General features: G+C 50.0%; 1 protein-coding gene across 3 annotated transcripts in view; it reads left to right on the forward strand.

The window, feature by feature from the left end:
* The window catches only part of LYST (lysosomal trafficking regulator), a 3,752,809-nt gene that overhangs the window by 3,639,962 nt on the left and 94,621 nt on the right, over positions 1-18,226 (forward strand). The gene's annotated exons all lie outside the window — the stretch shown is intronic.

The following is an 18,226-nucleotide window of genomic DNA, read 5'->3' on the forward strand; positions in this document are numbered from 1 at the left end:
ACGATGTGGGCTTGACACAACAGACTCGCTAGGTAGGGCAATTGCGACCACGGTGGAGATTCGTCGCCACGCCTGGCTGAGGTCCACAAATTTCTCCGGGGATGTCCAGGGCACCCTCATGGATATGCCCTTCGATGGCCGGTACCTCTTTGGCAACAAAGCGGATAGTGCGCTGGAGCGCTTTAAGGACTCCAGGGCTATGGCCAAGTCCTTGGGCATCTCGGCCACACGCCCACAAACTTCCACTTTTCGCCCCTTTCGTGGCCAAGGAAGCGGTGCCCCCACACGTCCGTCTAGCCGCAGGCCTCAGAACCAGCCTCAACGCGGACGTGGATTCCGCCGAGGTGGAGCAGGGGGACAGAGAGCCGGTCAGCCCACATCTGCCCCAGCAGCATTTGCCTCAAAGCTTTCCTAGTCCGAGCTTTCAGGCCCATTCCACGCCAGTGGGAGGCAGAGTTCGCTATCACCTGCTCCACTGGCGTACCATCACATCGGACAGGTGGGTGCTGCAAATCGTCCGAAGGGGCTACTCCCTCCCCTTCGAGGCGACCCCTCCAGCCATGCCACCGCAGTACCACCGCATGTCAGGGGATCACTTGCAACTTCTGCAGGAGAAAGTTACGGCCCTCTTGGCCAAGGGGGCCATCGAGCGCGTTCCTGGCCCAGAAGTATGTCGGGGTTGTTATTCCAACTACTTTCTGGTTCCCAAGAAGGGCAAAGGGGGTCTACGCCCTCTCTTGGACCTCAGGAGCGTCAACGCCTTCCTCCAGAAGGAGAAGTTCAAGATGCTCACCTTAGCTCAGGTTCTGGCTGCCCTAGACCCTGGAGACTGGATGGTAGCGTTGGACTTGCAGGATGCTTATTTCCACATCCCCGTCCTGCCGGCCCATCGGCGTTACCTGCAGTTCACGGTAGGCCACGAGCACTCTCAGTTTACCGTGCTCCCCTTCGGCCTCACCAGAGCCCCTCGGGTGTTCACGAAAGTGATGGCGGTGGTCGCAGCTCATCTGCGCAGATTAGGGGTTCCAGTCTTCCCCTATCTCGACGACTGGCTGTTGAAGGCGGGCTCGCCCCAGGCAGTCGTCTCCCACCTCCAGACTACGGCCTCCTGCATTTGCTGGGGTTCTCCATCAACGTGCCGAAGTCGCATCTGAGTCCCTCCCAGAAGCTCCTTTTCATCAGAGCAGTTCTGGACTCGGCGCAGTTTCGGGTCTATCCTCCGGAACAGCGGGTTCAGGATATTCAGGCTCTGATTCCGATCTTTCAGCCTTTATCCCGAGTTTCGGTCAGGTTGGTGCTGCGGCTGCTGGGTCTGATGACCTCCTGCATCCTGCTGTTTCATCACGCCATGTGGCGGATGCGGGCTCTGCAGTGGGACCTGAAGTTCCAGTGGGCTCAGCATTGGGTCAACCTGTCGGACCACGTCCTGATCTCAGAGGGCACTGCAAGGCAGTTGCAGTGGTGGCTCACGGACCGCGATTGGGTCAGTGGCAGATCCCTCTCCCTACCCCAACCGGAGCACGTAGTAGTGACGGATGGGTCCCTCCTGGGATGGGGGACCCACATGGGAGAGGTGGAGATCAGAGGCCTCTGATCTCCGGCGGAGTCCCGACTCCATATCAACCTATTGGAGCTGCGTGCGATCCGGCTTGCACTGAAGGCATTCCTTCCCTCTGTTCGGGGAAGTGTAGTGGAGGTGTTCACGGACAACACTACTGCCATGTGGTATTGCAACAAACAGGGCAGGGTGGGGTCGTGGGCCCTTTGTCAGGAGGCTCTGCGCCTCTGGACATGGCTGGAACATCAGGGCATCACCCTGGTGGTTCAACACCTGGCGGGCTCTCTGAACGCCAGGGCGGACGAACTCAGCCGCGGTGCATGATGGATCACGAATGGTGTCTGAACTTGGACGTGGTGCAAGGCCTCTTTCGGCAGTGGGGAGAGCCTTGGTTAGATCTATTCGCCACCGAAGAGAACGCGCAATGTCATCAGTTCTGCGTGTTGGAATTTCCAAGGCGGCACTCGCTCGGAGACGCTTTTTGTCGTGAGTGGAGTTGCGGTCTGTTGTACGCCTTTCCGCCTGTACATCTTCTGCCCAGAGTGCTGAAGAAGATCAGGTGCGACCGGGCCCAAGTCATCCTTGTGGCTCCGGATTGGGCACGAAGATACTGGTATCCCAGGCTACTCAGTCTATCGATCGATCCCCCGGTTCTACTGCCTCTTCAGGAGGACCTTCTGTCGCAGCACCAGGGGGCGGTCCTCCACCCGAACCTGTCCAGCCTCCACCTCCATGTGTGGAGATTGAGCGGCGACAGTTGATGCCATTTGACTTGCCTCCTGAAGTCTGTGATGTCATTCTGGCAGCCAGGCATCCCTCCACTAAAACGGTATACACCTGTAGGTGGAACAAATTTGTGGCATGGTGCACAGCAAAGGCTGTGGATCCCCTTTCCGCCCGTCTTTCTGAGGTTCTCCTTTCTTCTTTTACTGGCCCAGCAGGGCTCTGCTCTGGGCACCCTCAAGGGATATCTTTCAGCTATTTCTGCTTTCTTACGGCTTCCTGATCAGCCTTTTCTTTTCAAATCCCCTGTTGATGCTCGATTCTTTAAAGGCATTACATATATGTTTCCTCCTGTCCCTTTCGTAATGCCTCAGTGGGATTTGAACCTGGTGTTAACCTATCTGATGCGCGCTCCTTTTGAGCCACTTCATAATTGTCCTCTTCGTCTTCTGACTCTTAAAACTGCTTTCCTGGTTGCCATCACCTCTGCTAGACGGGTGAGTGAGATCCCGGCTCTATCTTCTAAGCCTCCTTTCCTCTCTGTCCATCCGGACAAGGTTGTTCTCAGGACTCGTCCTTCCTTTCTCCCTAAGGTTGTAACTGCCTTTCACATCGGCCAGTCTGTTACACTGCCCACCTTCTTTCCGCTTCCGCATCCCTCTAAAGAGGAAGAGAGGCTCCACCGTCTGGACCCAAAACGAGCGCTGTCCTTCTATCTGGACCGCACGAAACAGTTCCGGGTGGACGACCAACTCTTTGTTGGCTACGGGCGCGCTGAGAAGGGGCGGGCGGTGCACAAGCAAACCATCTCTCAGTGGGTCGTTTTGTGCATTAAGGCCTGTTATTCCTTGGCTAAGAAGGAACTTCCTGTGGGGCTGAGGGCCCATTCCATTCGGGCCACAGCGGCTACTACTGCCCTGGGACGGGGAGTCCCTTTGCAGGACATTTGTCAGGCAGCAACGTGGGCGTCACTGCACACGTTTGCCAAGCATTACTGCCTGTACAGCCAAGTCCGGGGAGATGGCTTCTTTGGCCGTTCCGTTCTCCAGGACTTCCTGGTGTGATCTTGGTACGCAGACCCACCACCGGGGTTGGTATTGCTGGGGTATCTTTTCTAAGGTAAGGAATCTAACTAACGTGTTTTTTTCAAATGAACAAGTTACTTACCTTCGGTGACGATATATCTGTAAGAAACATTAGTTAGTTAGATTCCTTACCGCCCCACCCATCCTCCCCGTTCTGCGAACTGACATCTAGAGTTAAGGTCATCCCTCTCAGGACCCTAGATTCATGGCACCAGTGTCGGTTTCCTGCATGGCTCTGCGTTCCTGGCGTGGAAAGCTGTGTACAATTTGGAGTATTGGGAGGAGTATTTATAGAGCGCGGCGTTCGCTCCGGAAGGAGCATCATGGCTACAAGAACTGACGTCAGCGCGCAAGGGCGGCTTCTAAGTACTCCGACGTCATCCCGGCGATCCCAACGCCGACGACGGACACGGAGCCGCAGACGACGCCTAGCGACGCGCAAGGGTATTGCTGAAGAAAAATCTTTCCGGAACCAGCCTGACGCCTGGGGATATTCTAAGGTAAGGAATCTAACTAACTAATGTTTCTTACAGATATATCGTTACCAAAGGTAAGTAACTTGTTCATTAAAGCGCTCCCTCCCCTTCGTGACTTCAAGGGTCATTCACGACTTCCAGGGCACGTCAGTGGCCCTTTGCGGCTCATTGAATGGCAACCCTCTTAACTTAGTATCAACATACTCACCCCCTTCGATGCTTACAGCGACCCTGCCGAAATCTGCTGAGCTTTTGTCCTCACTGCCCTTGGGCTTCACTTTCATTGGGGGGGCTTTAATGCGGTTTCATTCCCGGACCTGGATACGTCGGACCCCCCATCCCACAGTAGAATCGCGCAGGCGAAACAATTAATGAACTGGTCCGAGTCGCTGGGTCTCTGCGATGTATGGCGTGTCTGGCATCCACGAACCAAACAGTTCACCCATACCTCTGTAGCCCATCACACGCAGTCGCGCATCGATGCAATCTTTGACCCCTCGACCGTCTCTGCTGCGATCCAGGACGTGCGTATTCTCTCTAGGGGTATATCTGATCACTATCCGGGTCTACTTAGCACGGGGCCCCCTCTTCCCTCAATACGTCAGACGTGGAGGTTGAACGCTTGGTTTCTCCAAGATGGGGAGTTCCGGACGGTAGTGGGGTCAGGAACTCGAGCAGTATTTCTTGGCCAACGATGGGTCGGTGTCCTCTCCAGGCACCCTATGGGAGGCAAGCAAGGCCACAATCCGGGGTGTCGCTAAGGGTCAGCTTAAGCACCAGCGACAAGCAATAACCCTTACCTCCTCCGGCAAAACACCGGGCCCAGATGGCCTCTCACAAGAATACTACGCTCTGTATCGTGAGACCCTCATTCCATACCTTGCTGGGCTGTTTGAGGAGGCGGTTGACAAGGGTTCCTTTCCGCCTGAGACAGACATGGCCACCATTGTGGTTCTTCCCATGTCCCAGCCACTCTCCCCACGGTGTGCGGACTACCGCCCCATCTCCCTTATCAACACAGAACTGAAACTTTTCACCACAATCGTTGCCCAGCGGCTCCAACCACACCTGTCCGTACTGGTTCACCCGGACCAGTGCGGGTTTGTGCCCTCGCGTGGTATCCGGCATTGTCTCCGACGGTTGCATCTGGCCTTGGCCCATCGTCTCACCCCCTACTTGGCGGTCCACTTGGTGGACTTTGAGAAAGCCTTTGATTCGGTGGACTGGAGGTCTCTAGATGCCGTTTTTGCCACGATCTGCTTGGTCCCCACTTTCAGGGTCTGGTCCGTGTCCTATATGCCCATCTTAGGGCTCGTGTCCTAGTCAATGGGGTCTTGTCAGAGCCCTTCTCTGTCTGCTGGGGAACGAGACAGGGGTGTCCCCTCCCCCCTGCTCTTCGCCTTGGTGATGGAACCCCTGACAGCCCTGATAAGGTCCGAGAGGTGTGTACAGGGTTGGGATTGGCCCAATGTAGAGGCTGACAAGATCGCTCTTTACGCAGACGATGTCCTTATTTACCTGGCGGATCCAGCCCGGTCCGTCCCTCACTGCCTCCGGAATCTTCAATCCTTCGAGCGGGATTCCGGCCTCCGGCTGAACCCCGATAAGTCCGTCCTGGTCCCTCTCCATCTATCCAGAGAATGCTACGATTGGCAGTCCAACATACCGCTCCGGCGCCAATCTTTTAAATACTTGGGGACTCTGCTCCCCGATTTGGGCTGGGCCCTCAAAGTTACTCCTCTGGTGAAGAAAACTAATTCGGATCTCCAGAAATGGCAGACACTACCTCTGAACCCCATGGGGAGAGTGACCCTGTTTAAAATGATTATTCTTCCCAGGTTCCTCTACGTTCTCCAAAACACCCCCCTCTGCTTTCCGAGGGCCTGGTTTCGGGAACTAGACAGCATGGCCTCTAAGTTCCTCTGGGGAAGGGAAAAGCTCGCCTGGCTCTGAACGTCTGTAGGACACCGTCATTTGATGGGGGTCTGAGGATGACCCATTTATACCTCTGCTACCTGGCCACGCGCTTGCTCTCCATACACGATTGGTTTAGCGGAGGTTGGTCTGACCCGGCCTACAGGCTTGAGCTGGGCGCACTGGATCTGACCGACATCCAATCTACGCTATACGGGGAACCCATTCCATCCCGACTGCCAGATGTGACGCGCTCTGTGCTGCTGGCCGGGCGGGCTGCGCTGCGGCATACTGGGTGGACATGAAAGTTGACCCAGTGTACCCCCCTCTGGCAAGGCACCTGGCTGAAAGAGGTGAGTGGACTACAGGGTTTTCAATCCTGGGATCTTATAGGGATCTCACAGTTGGGTGATGTGTGGGCAAGCGGTCATATGCGCTCCTTCACGGACCTCCGAACCCGGTACTCCCTGCACCAGTCACAATTTTACAAATATCTACAGCTGCCCCACGCCCTCCATGTGCGCCTCACGGAAGGCACGCAGATCCCTGAACATAGCCCATCTGAGGCACAGATCATGCTTGGGGACCTGGGAAAGGGGGGAATCTCCCAAATCTACCGCAGACTGGTCTATAACACCCTGACCACGCTAGACCGAATCCGACATCAATGGGAGCAGTGGGTGGGGGCTCTGGATTAGGAGGACTGGCGCTATGCCCTTATGGCCCCCAGGACTGTCACTGCTTCCGCCAGACTCCGTATGGTTCAACTATACTATTTGCACGCAGCCTACCTGATCCCGTCATGCCTTCACCGGGCTGGCCTTTTTTTTTTGTCTTTTTTTTTTTTTGTCAGAGTTTTATATAGCACGAACTTGACCCGAATCCAATCCGGTATCGGAGCGCTTCACATAGCACCAGTTACGTTACATGAGGACACACATTTGTTTGTTGTTAGGCACCGTCAGATTAAGTGATTTGCCCAGAATCACAGGATGTTCAGCGTCGTTACCGAGACTCGAACCCGGTTCCCCATGTCCGAAGTAGAGCGCCCTAGCCGTTAGGCCAACTCCTTAGGCCAACTCCTTTGCCCGACCCCCGCCTGCACCAGGTGCGCCCATGAACCAGCTGACTTCTTCCACATGGTATGGGCTTCCCCGTTTGGCACGGTTCTGGGGTGACCTTGATGAGGAACTTACAGAGGTGTTGGGTTGGGAGGTCCCCCATGATCCACGGCACGCACTTCTGGGTATTACAGATGGGCTGGATGGGTCCAGGAATAAAAAATTGTTTCTTACTACGGCAATGGTTGTAGCCAAAAGGGACATAGCTGCTTCTTGGAAATGCCCTGATCCCACGAGCGTTGGACGCTGGAGGAGCGGGGTTGACTTGTGTGCCACACAAAACAAAACCATGTACGAGGCACGTGGTTGTCCCAAGAAATACCGTAGGGTGTGGGGTAAGTGGTCAGGGGGATTGGTATAGACTTTCAGGGAATGTCCACTTGCTTTACTTCTTGTACCCTACCAGATCCGCTTTCCGGAAAGTCAAGCCCTTGAATATGTTTATGCATTTTCATTGTATCAAGATGATTGGCTGATATCGTGTGTTAAAACAATAAAAATGTGTTTATCAAAAACATCCCCAGTATCCACAGTGTTTTCAGGATGTTTTCCACTGAGACCCTCCCATAGGTGCCTCCGGTGTTGACATACTCTGATTGATTGTGCACTAATCAGGGAAATACAATTTATCACTGCGGTCTACTAGTGTGCAGAATGGTGCTTGGATTGCACCACAGACTTTATGAGGAGATGATAGTGAAGCAGGCTTCATAAGGGGCTCAGGCCTGCGCGTCTCGGTGGCAAGCACTCAAAAACTAGAAAGGGAACTGGAGGCCTCTAGCCCTGCAAAGGAACCATTGAAAATATATCTTCAGAGAAGGGGCAGTGAGTGACTACTTCTGAAAGTCAGATATAAAGAGCGGTGGCAGCTGAAGTTAAAATCAAAGGGCCTTGCATGCACTGAGCCGCTTTCACTAACTACTATGCGAACGCAGTTATAAAGCACAGTCGTCAGTGAAAGCGGCTCACTGCATGCAAGGCCCTTTGATTTTACCGTCGGCTGCCACAGCGCTTTACTATGAAAGGCAGATATAAAGTGCAGTGCTTGCCTGTTGGACTTGGCCCTTTTTGGCAGGTTCACCCCTGAACTTTTTGCCTTAAGCTCTGACATGGTGGTAGTGGTTTTAGTCCTCTGGGCACTTTAGCACTGTGGCCCAGTGTAAAGTGCGTGTTCTCTCTGAGTGCGTGTGGTGAGATTGGCCTGCCCTCCCATAGGAATGCATGAAGGATATGTGTGTTCATGGTAATTCTTGGTATGAGGGAAGTGCAGGGTCGAGTTTAGTATGTATGGGATCGTGGGAATGAATGCTGCTCAATGGTATGTGCAGATCCGTTATGACTATATGAGAAATACCACTTTTAGAAGTTGGCATTTCTGTGTGCTGTGTGTCTGCCTGCCTGATGTGAATTGCCTGTCTGGCTTGTGATTGACAGGAGCTGAGAGGGCTGGGGAGTTCCAGGAGCCAGGGTGAGTCAGCCCAGTGGTGAATAGGGAGATCTGCATGTAGATGGGAGGGAGGAGTTGCACCTGGGACCTGAATAGAGCTGTGCCTTCCCTCCACAATGCTGGCTCCACCCCCTGTGGTGCGTCTGATGTCCCTGGCCTGTCCTGTGAAAGGGAGAGAGGAGCTGAGCAAAACAAAGTGCTCCAAAGCTCCCCTGAACCAGTTGTATCTGGTTCCCCCATGCCCTACACTGTTTAGAACTAAGGAAAATGGTGTATAAAAGAAGGGGCTGTGACCCCATGTAAATGTTCTGTACTTGGGTGCTGATCCTGCTGGGCGTGCTGCTGCTGGGGGCCCAGGGGAGGGCTGGCCTCCCTGGGCCCTGCCTGCCCCTTTTTGCCCTGAAGACTTCTTTGCTGGGAGCTTGGTGCTCCATTTCTTTTTCTCCAAGGACTTCAAGGACTTAACCCTAGCGCCTGGTGAGCGCTTTATTTTCCTCTCTAGGGAGCGCTTTACTTTTTCCCTGCAGCACTGGACTGCGCGCTGCTGCCGAGAGGGGATCCCCCAGTCTAGGAATTCCTCCCTCCTTGTGAGCTTTGCGGGTGCCCACCCTGCTTATTTTTATATTTATGGTGGGTGCCCACCCCACTTCTAACTTTATTTTTACTCTTGAGGGAGCCTACCCCTCTTGCTGCCGAAAAGCAATCACCGCTGCGGCCCTGTTCGGCAAAACCAGAAGTCAGGCGTCCTTGCCCCGGACTTGGGCGGGGCCTGCTACGGCAGGAAGAGAAACCGGCGTGCCGTGCGAACGTGGGGCTCCCATGCTGAAGGGAGAGCCCCGCGGTGGCTGCCGGAGTGGAGAAAAGTCCTGGGTCCCAGGAGGGGGCCCAGGTGAAGAGTGCAGGCAGCGCGGGGCTCGCAGGAGTCCAGGGAAGCCCCGCCAGAGAAATGCTGCCGCCGCGAGGAGGTGCCCCCGCCAGAAGAGAGCAGCCCGGTAAGTGAAGAATGGCTGGGGGGTTCCGTGTAGACTATTGATAGTGCCTGATCGAGGCACAGTGTTAACTCCGCTTCTGAGCGGCCCGTCTTGCAGCGGGCCGCTCCAACATTTGGACATATTTCCAGCTGCCCCGCTTACAAAGGGGGCAGCTGCAACGTTGGGGGCGAGTGCTTCTTCGTTGTTGGCCTCAGTATTTCAGAGCCTATGGGGCTCCAACAAGGCAGGCATGTGTTGATGTGAGAGCATGTGCGTGGCTCCACCATGTGCATATTTATTTAAAGCGCCAGTGCGCTCCACAGTGCTTGGGGGAAAGTTCTTCTTCTTCTTTATTGGCGCATAGTTATTTCAGGAGCCCGTGCGCTCCATGGGGACATGTTTATTTTCAGAGCCAGATGGCTCCAACGTTAGGCACATTGGTTTCAAGGGCCATTAAGAGCCCAAGCCTCAAGTAGTGGGCAGCTGCACCGTTTAGGCGCACAGTTCTTTGGGGGCATGTCTTGTGAAGTTAGGAGCGAGATGCACTCCTTTGCCCCATACTTTCCCAGCTGCCCAGCAAATAGTGCCAGCTGCAACGTTTAGGTTTGCGCCGTGGCGCTCCCTTGACTCTTGTTGCACAGGCAGCTTGCCCTGACTTTTGGACAGAGGGCATTTGAGCCCCATTGGAGATGGCCAGTTGGCCAGGGGGATTGTTAGATTTATAGGGCACCAGGCCCTAACGTGATGTGGTGCTAGGAAATGTGATGTATGTAGTATGATTACGCACCCTGGGTTATACCTCTAAATGTGGCTTATGATTATGAGGTTGTTTTTGCTTATCATGGTTTATGCTAGGGAGATTATGTTTCACTGTGTGATTTACGCCCCTAAGGTGAGTTATACTTAGGAGGTTAGGGTCTAATGTGTTTAGACTTGTGAGATGATTGCATAATGGGTTTATGCTGGTGAGGTTGGCGCAGAATTTAATTCTCGCCTGATATGATACGTTACATGATATGATTTATGTTACGGGATGATGCTGAGTATAGTGTGCCATTAATTACTGGTTGTGTTCTACGTTGATTATATGTCTACATTTATTATCTTTACTAAGTGATTCTTACAGTGGCCTTGTCATGTGTATATAATCCCCTGTAAATATTGCCCAGTGCCAGTTGGCAGGGTGTATATTGTGTGATTTAACATCTAATGTGTTTTATGATAAGACAAAGGCTATTTTTGATAGAACGTTGTGTGGAGTTCCTTTTGTGGTGTGCCTAGTATGTTGTTGCTGTGTGTGTTGTGCAAATGCTTTACACATCACCACCGGGATAAGCCTGACTGCTCGTGCCAAGCTACCAAGGGGGTGAGCAGGGGTTATCTTTGGCGTGTAACTCCCTTTCCCTGACTAGAATAGTGGTTTCTGCCTGGCTTTGGCGCAAGCCTTAGCCAACCAGAAATCCAATTTCTAATAATGCCGAAGTTAAAATCAAAGGGCCTTGCATGCACTGAGTTCCTTTTATTTAATATGCTTTATACTGAATATGCCAGTGGCTTCCTTACCGATCTGTAACTCCACTCTGCACAGGACCAAAAAGCAGATATGGAGTGTGGTGCCAGCCTGGAAAAGGCAGGTGGCATGGTTCCTGATTGTGTAAGAGTTCAGGAAGAACGTCATGTTCTTCGGCCCACCCAGCATCAGCTAAGCTCAGTTCAGCCAATCTGAGCAGCTTGTTTGGTTAAGGGCAGGCAAGTGCTGCTACCAAGCCTAAGATGACAATGAAGGGATAGTGAAAAAAATATGTCCGAGCTCAGAATAAAGCCTTAATAATTAGAATTGAGTCACTCCTAGGGGGTCGGAAAGCTACCAGTAGCTCACAATCGACCGGTTGGAAATCCCTGCTCTAGAGGAAAAGACATCAAGTGCGCTGTAAAGATGAGAGGTAGCCAGAAGGTAAGTAGAATTTGTAGTTTTATTGAGGAGCGACACAGTACAACCAGCTAAGGAAGCCAGTACATCCAACTGCCGTTCTGTGGTTCCAGAACCCAGAACAGCAGGCACAAGATGCATGTACCAAATTCCATGAGCATGACAAAGGAATCACAGCTTAAGGATAAAGTAAGAATATAATACATCTTACCCCAACAATATTAAAAGGAAATAATAAAAAAAGCAAATAAAATGAGAAAACAACAAAAAGGAAAACAGAAGAATACCAAAAAGTGTGTCACCAAGAAATCTACCTAGCAAGTAAGCACTGCTTCTGTTGTTCAAGTTGGCTCATTGTCATCAAGACATATACCTTGCAGGTAGACACTTGATTCTATTGTTTACCTTGACTCTGGAGGCCACAGATTGACCACTCTTGGATTCTACACAGTTATTCAACAGAGTTTTGCTCTCACTGACCTTACTATGCTCTGTGAATCTGCATTTGACAACTCTTCTCACATTCCACACTTTGCCATCTTGTGTATCAACACTATTCTTGCAAACCTTAACGACCTTAATAGGATGGCCAAATTTGTAATCACCTTTCACCATGAAACCAGGTTTCTTGATCCTAACCAAATCATCAACGCGAAATTCCATTTTTCATCAAACAGCTCTTTCATTTTACCTTGCTTATCCCTCACACGTCCTGCAATAACATCTAACTCAATGTCATCAACAGTTTTACTAGCATTCTTTATTCACCAAGAACAAATATCTGACAAAGGTTCCCTTCCTTTCAAAAGTCTAAAGGGACTCACCCCAGTAACAGAGTGAGGCGTGATGCGGTATATCCATAATTTCTTCGTCAACACATCCCTCCAAGGTTCACTGGACTTATTAGCCAACCAGATGCCCTCCTTAAGAACACTGTTGAACCATTCAACCTGCCCAATTTCCCTAGGTTCGTAAAGGGAAGTAGTTACATGTCTGATACCACATTTACAGAAAAACTTCTCCATTTCCTGTGATGTGAGTTGCACACCATTGTCCGTAATCAATACTTCAGGAGAACCTTCTCTAGCAAAAACTTCCTTGAAAAATATATTACCAACCTACGATGTGGCATTGGCTACAAACTTGACTTCCGGACATTTAGAGTGGTAGTCTGCTAATACAAGAGCAAAACGGGCGTCAGAAGGTAAACGCTTGAAAGGGTCAGAAATGCAAAAAGCCACCTTTTGCCAGGGAGACTCGGGCCAAGTCACGGGCTTGAGAGGGGCAGAAAAAACTCTAAGCATTTTATCACTATTGATGCACTCAGAGCATTCCCTAACCGTCCTGTTGACCATCTTGTCGAGGCCGGGCCACCAAAAATTAACCCTAATGAGATGTTTCATGGAAGACATTCCTAAATGTCCCTCATGAGCAAGTTGTAAAATCTTATTTTGCCAAACCACAGGAGGCATAATCTTGCCACCTTTGAACAGTAGATTACCATCTTTGATCTCATCAGAGACCTGACAATATGGAGACAACTCAGAAGTGATAGACCTTTCTTTGGGCCAATCCTCTCTCAAGTACTCTCCAATCAACTGACACAAAGAATCATTACTCATTTCCTTCTTCCATTCACTCTCAGATAACCCCCGAAAATCACAACTAGAGCAAGGCAACCTTGACAAACAGTCAACAGTGATGTTGCTCTTACCCGGAACATACTCCACCTCGAAGTTGTATTCTTGCAACCTGGAAGTGAGTCTTGCAATGCGCGCTGTGGAATTCCATCCCCCCCCTCCCCCCCCCCCCTCCCGGAGATAAAATACCAACGAGAGGCTTGTGATCGGTCCTGAGCAGAAACCTGCTACCCCATACATAGTTGCGAAAGTTCTTTTCCAATCACAGCGTATTATCTCTCAGTTACTGAAAGAGCTCTAGACGCAAATGCAACGCACCATTCTTTCTTGCCACACCTTTGACTTAACACACTGCCTAATCCGTACAAGCTTGCATCAACGGTAATGATACACCTTTTGTTCAAGAAAAAAAAAGATTTGAGGGTGGAGGCATTCACTATTTCTTTCTTAATCTGCTGGAAAGCTGTCTCTTGTCTTTCTGACCACACAAATTCTGTGGATTTCCTAGTCAACTCTCTAAGTGGTTCCATTTTAGTGGCAAAATTCTGTACGAATTTGCTGTAGTATTCACATAAACCAGCAAAAGAGAGACGTTTTTCCCTATTATTAGGTGAAGGTGCTTTGACAATATCATTCACTAAGGATTTCTTTGGTACAACACCATCACCAGACAGATTATGACCAAGATATTCTACGGATTTAAAAAAAAACTTGCACTTCCCTGCTTTGAGTGTCAAACCACATTTCTCTAATCTTTTACATACTTCCTTGACATGACAACAATGATCCTCATTGTTCTTTGAAAAAATATGAATGTCATCCTGGAAACATTTAACAAAATCACTAACATCTTTGAATATATGATACATTGCCTTTTGAAAAACCAATGCCGTCAAGGCTAAGCCAAAGGGCATTCTTTTAAACTGAAACAAACTGTGAGGTGATACTCTAACCACTCCTGAGGCGGAAGCCGGGAGAGTTTGTCTCGCACGTAGCTTGATTTTTTTTTGTATTGTTGTGCTTTTAAATCTCACTGTTACACTCACCTGTGGCACTTTACCCCCCGAAAGCTGCTGGAATCGCCCTTGCACAGCGGATCTTATCGCTGCTCGGGAAGGGAAAAACATCGCTGCCATCGCGCGCCAAACATCCAGGCCACGCCCACTTCCTGAGGCCACGCCCACTCCGACCTTCAAACCTTTTTAGTCGCGCTGATTTGCGAGCGCGCTACAGATACTCTAACCACTCCTGAGGCGGAAGCCGGGAGAGTTTGTCTCGCACGTAGCTTGATTTTATTTTGTATTGTTGTGCTTTTAAATCTCACTGTTACACTCACCTGTGGCACTTTACCCCCCGAAAGCTGCTGGAATCGCCCTTGCACAGCGGATCTTATCGCTGCTCGGGAAGGGAAAAACATCGCTGCCATCGCGCGCCAAACATCCGGGCCACGCCCACTTCCTGAGGCCACGCCCCCTTCTCCCTATATCAATGTGCCTTCCTCGGACGCGCAGCGGACGAGCGCAGCGGGCGCGCCGTATGCGCGCCGTAGGCGCGCCAAAGGGAAGCCCGTCTGCGCCCGTCCGCGCCAGGTCGGGCCCAGGGCCCTCCACCCCTGGAGGTCACGCTTCTGGATCAAGGGTCTACTCGTCTGATCTATTATTTTCCATGCGACCCCCTTTTAAGCAAAGTTGCAAGATCCTACCAAATGACAGGCAAAACTCCATTTCGTGTTCATACTGTAATTTCCATCTCGACGTCCCCCAGCTCTGTCGGCCCATTTGCCAAGGCCATAAGCCGAAGCATACGTGGCTTCTCGGAAGCCTAAACTGCAGATCCCTTGGCAAACATAAAAGAAATATATACGACCTTTTGTCCGACAACTCACTGGATGCCCTATTTCTCACTGAGACGTGGCTACACGCCAGCTCAGGCCCTGACATAGCTGAAGCCCTTCCGCCCAACTATGCCATTGTCAGAAAAGATCGACCCACTGGAGTAGGGGGCGGCATAGCAGTAATTTTTAAAAAATCGTTGCAATGCACCCTTGAACACGTTTCCCTAAACGCCTGTGAGATGGCTCTTTTTAAACTTCCACTTTATCCGAATTTTTCCTTCACGGGTCTCCTGATTTATCGACCACCCGGCCCGCTGCAATCCTGGGCCACGCAATTGGTGGACTGGGTCGCCTCGGTCAGAGTAAACTATAGTAATTTATCCATTATTGGAGACCTAAATATACACTTAGATGACTATCTGAATAAATCCGGCAAAAATTTAATTCACGATCTGGCTGCCATGAACCTCACCTTGTGGAACTCTGGAGCTACACATAAAGGTGGTCACCTATTGGATCCAATTTTTTCCAGTTTTTCTCTGTCACTTTGCCATCCAGCCGTGCCCCTACACTGGTCAGATCACTTTCTTATTTACTTTAGTGTGTCTGACCATCTGACGTTCAGTCCCTCCGGCAGGATAGGGCAGTCCGGCAAAAGGAACTGGAAGAAACTGGACATAACTAATTTTATGTCTGTATTAGATTCTGCTCCTTTGGAAGAATTATTTAACACTAAGGACATAGAGATTGTAGCCACAAATATAAACAAATGGCTACTTGGAGCTCTAAACATCTGTCTCCCGTTGGCATGCACAAAATTTACATCTCACAATGCTCCTGCGCCTTGGTACAACGAGGAACTGAAGGTAGCTAAATCCAAGTGTAAACGCTTGGAACGCCTTTGGAGGACAGACTACTCCCCTGTAGCCTGCATGACTTACCGAAAAGAACTCAAACTCTATCATAAAGCATGTTCCACGGCTAGAGCTACCTACGTGGCGAAATCTATTTCAGATGCCACCAACAAATCCAAAATTTTGTTTAATCTTGTAAGAGAATTAGCGGGCTCAAATGCTTCAGCCAAACCCCCTTCATTAAATAACGCCCAATGTGAAGAATTGGCGCGTTTCTTCACAGATAAGATCGATACAATTCACCAGGACATAGTAAAACAACATCAGACCCAAGCAGGGTTAGATCGGGAACTTGACCCGAAGATGGATGTCATCTCTCCTGCGCCTTATTTGTCTTACGAGCCACTTACAGTCTGGCCTGAGATGAATAACCAGGGTCTCCAAGACATTTTAGGGAAAGTTAAATCTGGTTCTCCCAGCGACCCCCTCCCAATCTCTGTACTTAGACTTTTTGACACCCCTCAACTTTCCATCATCTGCCAAGCTCTAAATCTATCCCTTTCCACAGCAAAGGTTCCAGCCATGTGGAAACATGCTATGGTGTCACCCCTCCTTTAGAAACCATCGGCGGATCCGAAAATCCTGGCTAATTTCCGCCCAATATCCCTCTTACCCGCTTTCTCCAAAATTATGGAGAAACATGTCCACACACACCTTGCTAGGTTTTCGGAGGCAAACAACATACTACATCCCTCCCAATCGGGTTTCCGCCCTGGCTTTTCAACGGAGACAACTCTGCTTGGTGTGATGGAAAATCTTCGCCTCCTAGTCGATAGAGGTGACTCCGCTGCGCTGATCTTACTTGACCTCAGCGCAGCGTTCGATACCATCTCCCATGACATTTTGTTAAACTCACTCTCCACCATGGGCATTAGGGGCAAAGCATTAGACTGGATATCATCTTTCCTAACTCTCAGGACTTTTCAAATCACCTCCAGTACTGCGACCTCAAATGTCCACCCATCTCCTCACGGTGTCCCTCAGGGCTCGGTGTTAAGCCCTCTGCTCTTTAACTTATACGTTACTCCGCTTGCCCAGATCGCTGAAGCTGCAGGTCTAAACATGTTTACCTATGCTGACGATTCCCAGATTATATTTTCACTCTCAAATGGAGATCATGACTCCTCCTCCCTTCTGCAGTCTGGCCTTAGGAACATCTCTACCTGGATGAGTAAAAACATGCTCAAACTTAACGGTAGCAAAACGGAGGTTTTGACTTTGGGCCCAAATCAAAACCTCTGGAACTTAAGACACTGGCCATCCGAAATGGGCTCCCTACCCACGCCGTCACAAAAAGTTCGCAATCTAGGCATTATCATTGACAACGGCCTAACCATGGAGCCCCAAGTCATTAACCTGTCATCCACCTGTTTCACCATCTTGAGGTGGCTTAGGAAAATCATTTGGATGCTACCTGACGACACTCAAAAGTCCGTTGTCAATGCATTAATCACCTCCCGTTTAGACTACGGAAATGTTCTTTACCTGGGGTCTTCACAAGCAATCATGCGTCGCCTGCAATTGGTGCAGAACGCTGCAGCAAGACTGCTCTGCAAGTGCAATAGAAGGGAACATATGTCCGGTCATCTTAAGGCTCTCCATTGGCTACCTATCGCAAATAGGGTCAAATTTAAAACACTCAGCCTTATGCACATAATCAAATGGGGCAATGCCCCCAGTTATCTGCAAGCCCTTGTGCGTGCTTACACTCCGGCTCGCTGTCTGAGATCTTCATATCAAGGTCTTTTCTGTGTACCCAAAGTTCGCCTTGCGAGGATGGGGGGCAGATCTTTTTCCCTACTGGGTCCCAAGCTTTGGAACTCACTTCCTCAGCATCTACGTCTGGAAATCAGCCATACCCGCTTCCGCAAAGCCATCAAGACCTGGCTCTTCTGCCAGTAATTTGCTCCAGCCCCTCCTTTGAGTTTTTAGGTCTGCTCAAGTGGTTATTATCTTTTAGCGCCGGGAAACCCTTTTTGGGTAGCTGTCGCGCTTTAAAAATCTAATAAATAAATAAATAAATGCATTGAATTGTCTAGAATATTCAATGAGTTCAATTTGGTGGTACGCTGAACGGAGATCCAAGGTGGAGAAAATACATACACCATCTAACATACACACCATCTCATTGATGTTAGGTAGGGGATGACAATCAACTACCAAATTAGCATTCAATGCTCTCATATCGACACAGAGTCTCAGACTTTTATCAGGTTTGCGGGCTAAATCAATGGGAGAAACCCACTCAGACGACTCTTATCTCTCCGATGATACCCACTTCAATCATGTCATCCAACATTTTTTTTAAATTCTTCTCTCACACTTATAGGAATCCCTCTTAACTTTTTGCTTGACAAATACTGAACCTTCTTTGACTTTAATTTTGTTGCTGAATCCAACCAATCTTCTAAGTTTCTCTGAAAAAACATTGGGATAGAACTCCGGAAAATCATTACTGGTGGAACACTTAGTAAGAATGGACACAGGTTCCTTATTTCTAGGATTCAAAATTATGCCAAGTTTAGCTTGATCACTCCAACCTATGACATTTACTCCCTTAAAAGCCACATATAACTTAATAAGGTCCGTTCGTTTTTTAAATTCAATTAGAAT

This window comes from Triturus cristatus, chromosome 6 (assembly GCF_964204655.1).
Source record: "Triturus cristatus chromosome 6, aTriCri1.1, whole genome shotgun sequence".
NCBI classification, from domain to species: Eukaryota; Metazoa; Chordata; class Amphibia; order Caudata; family Salamandridae; genus Triturus; species Triturus cristatus.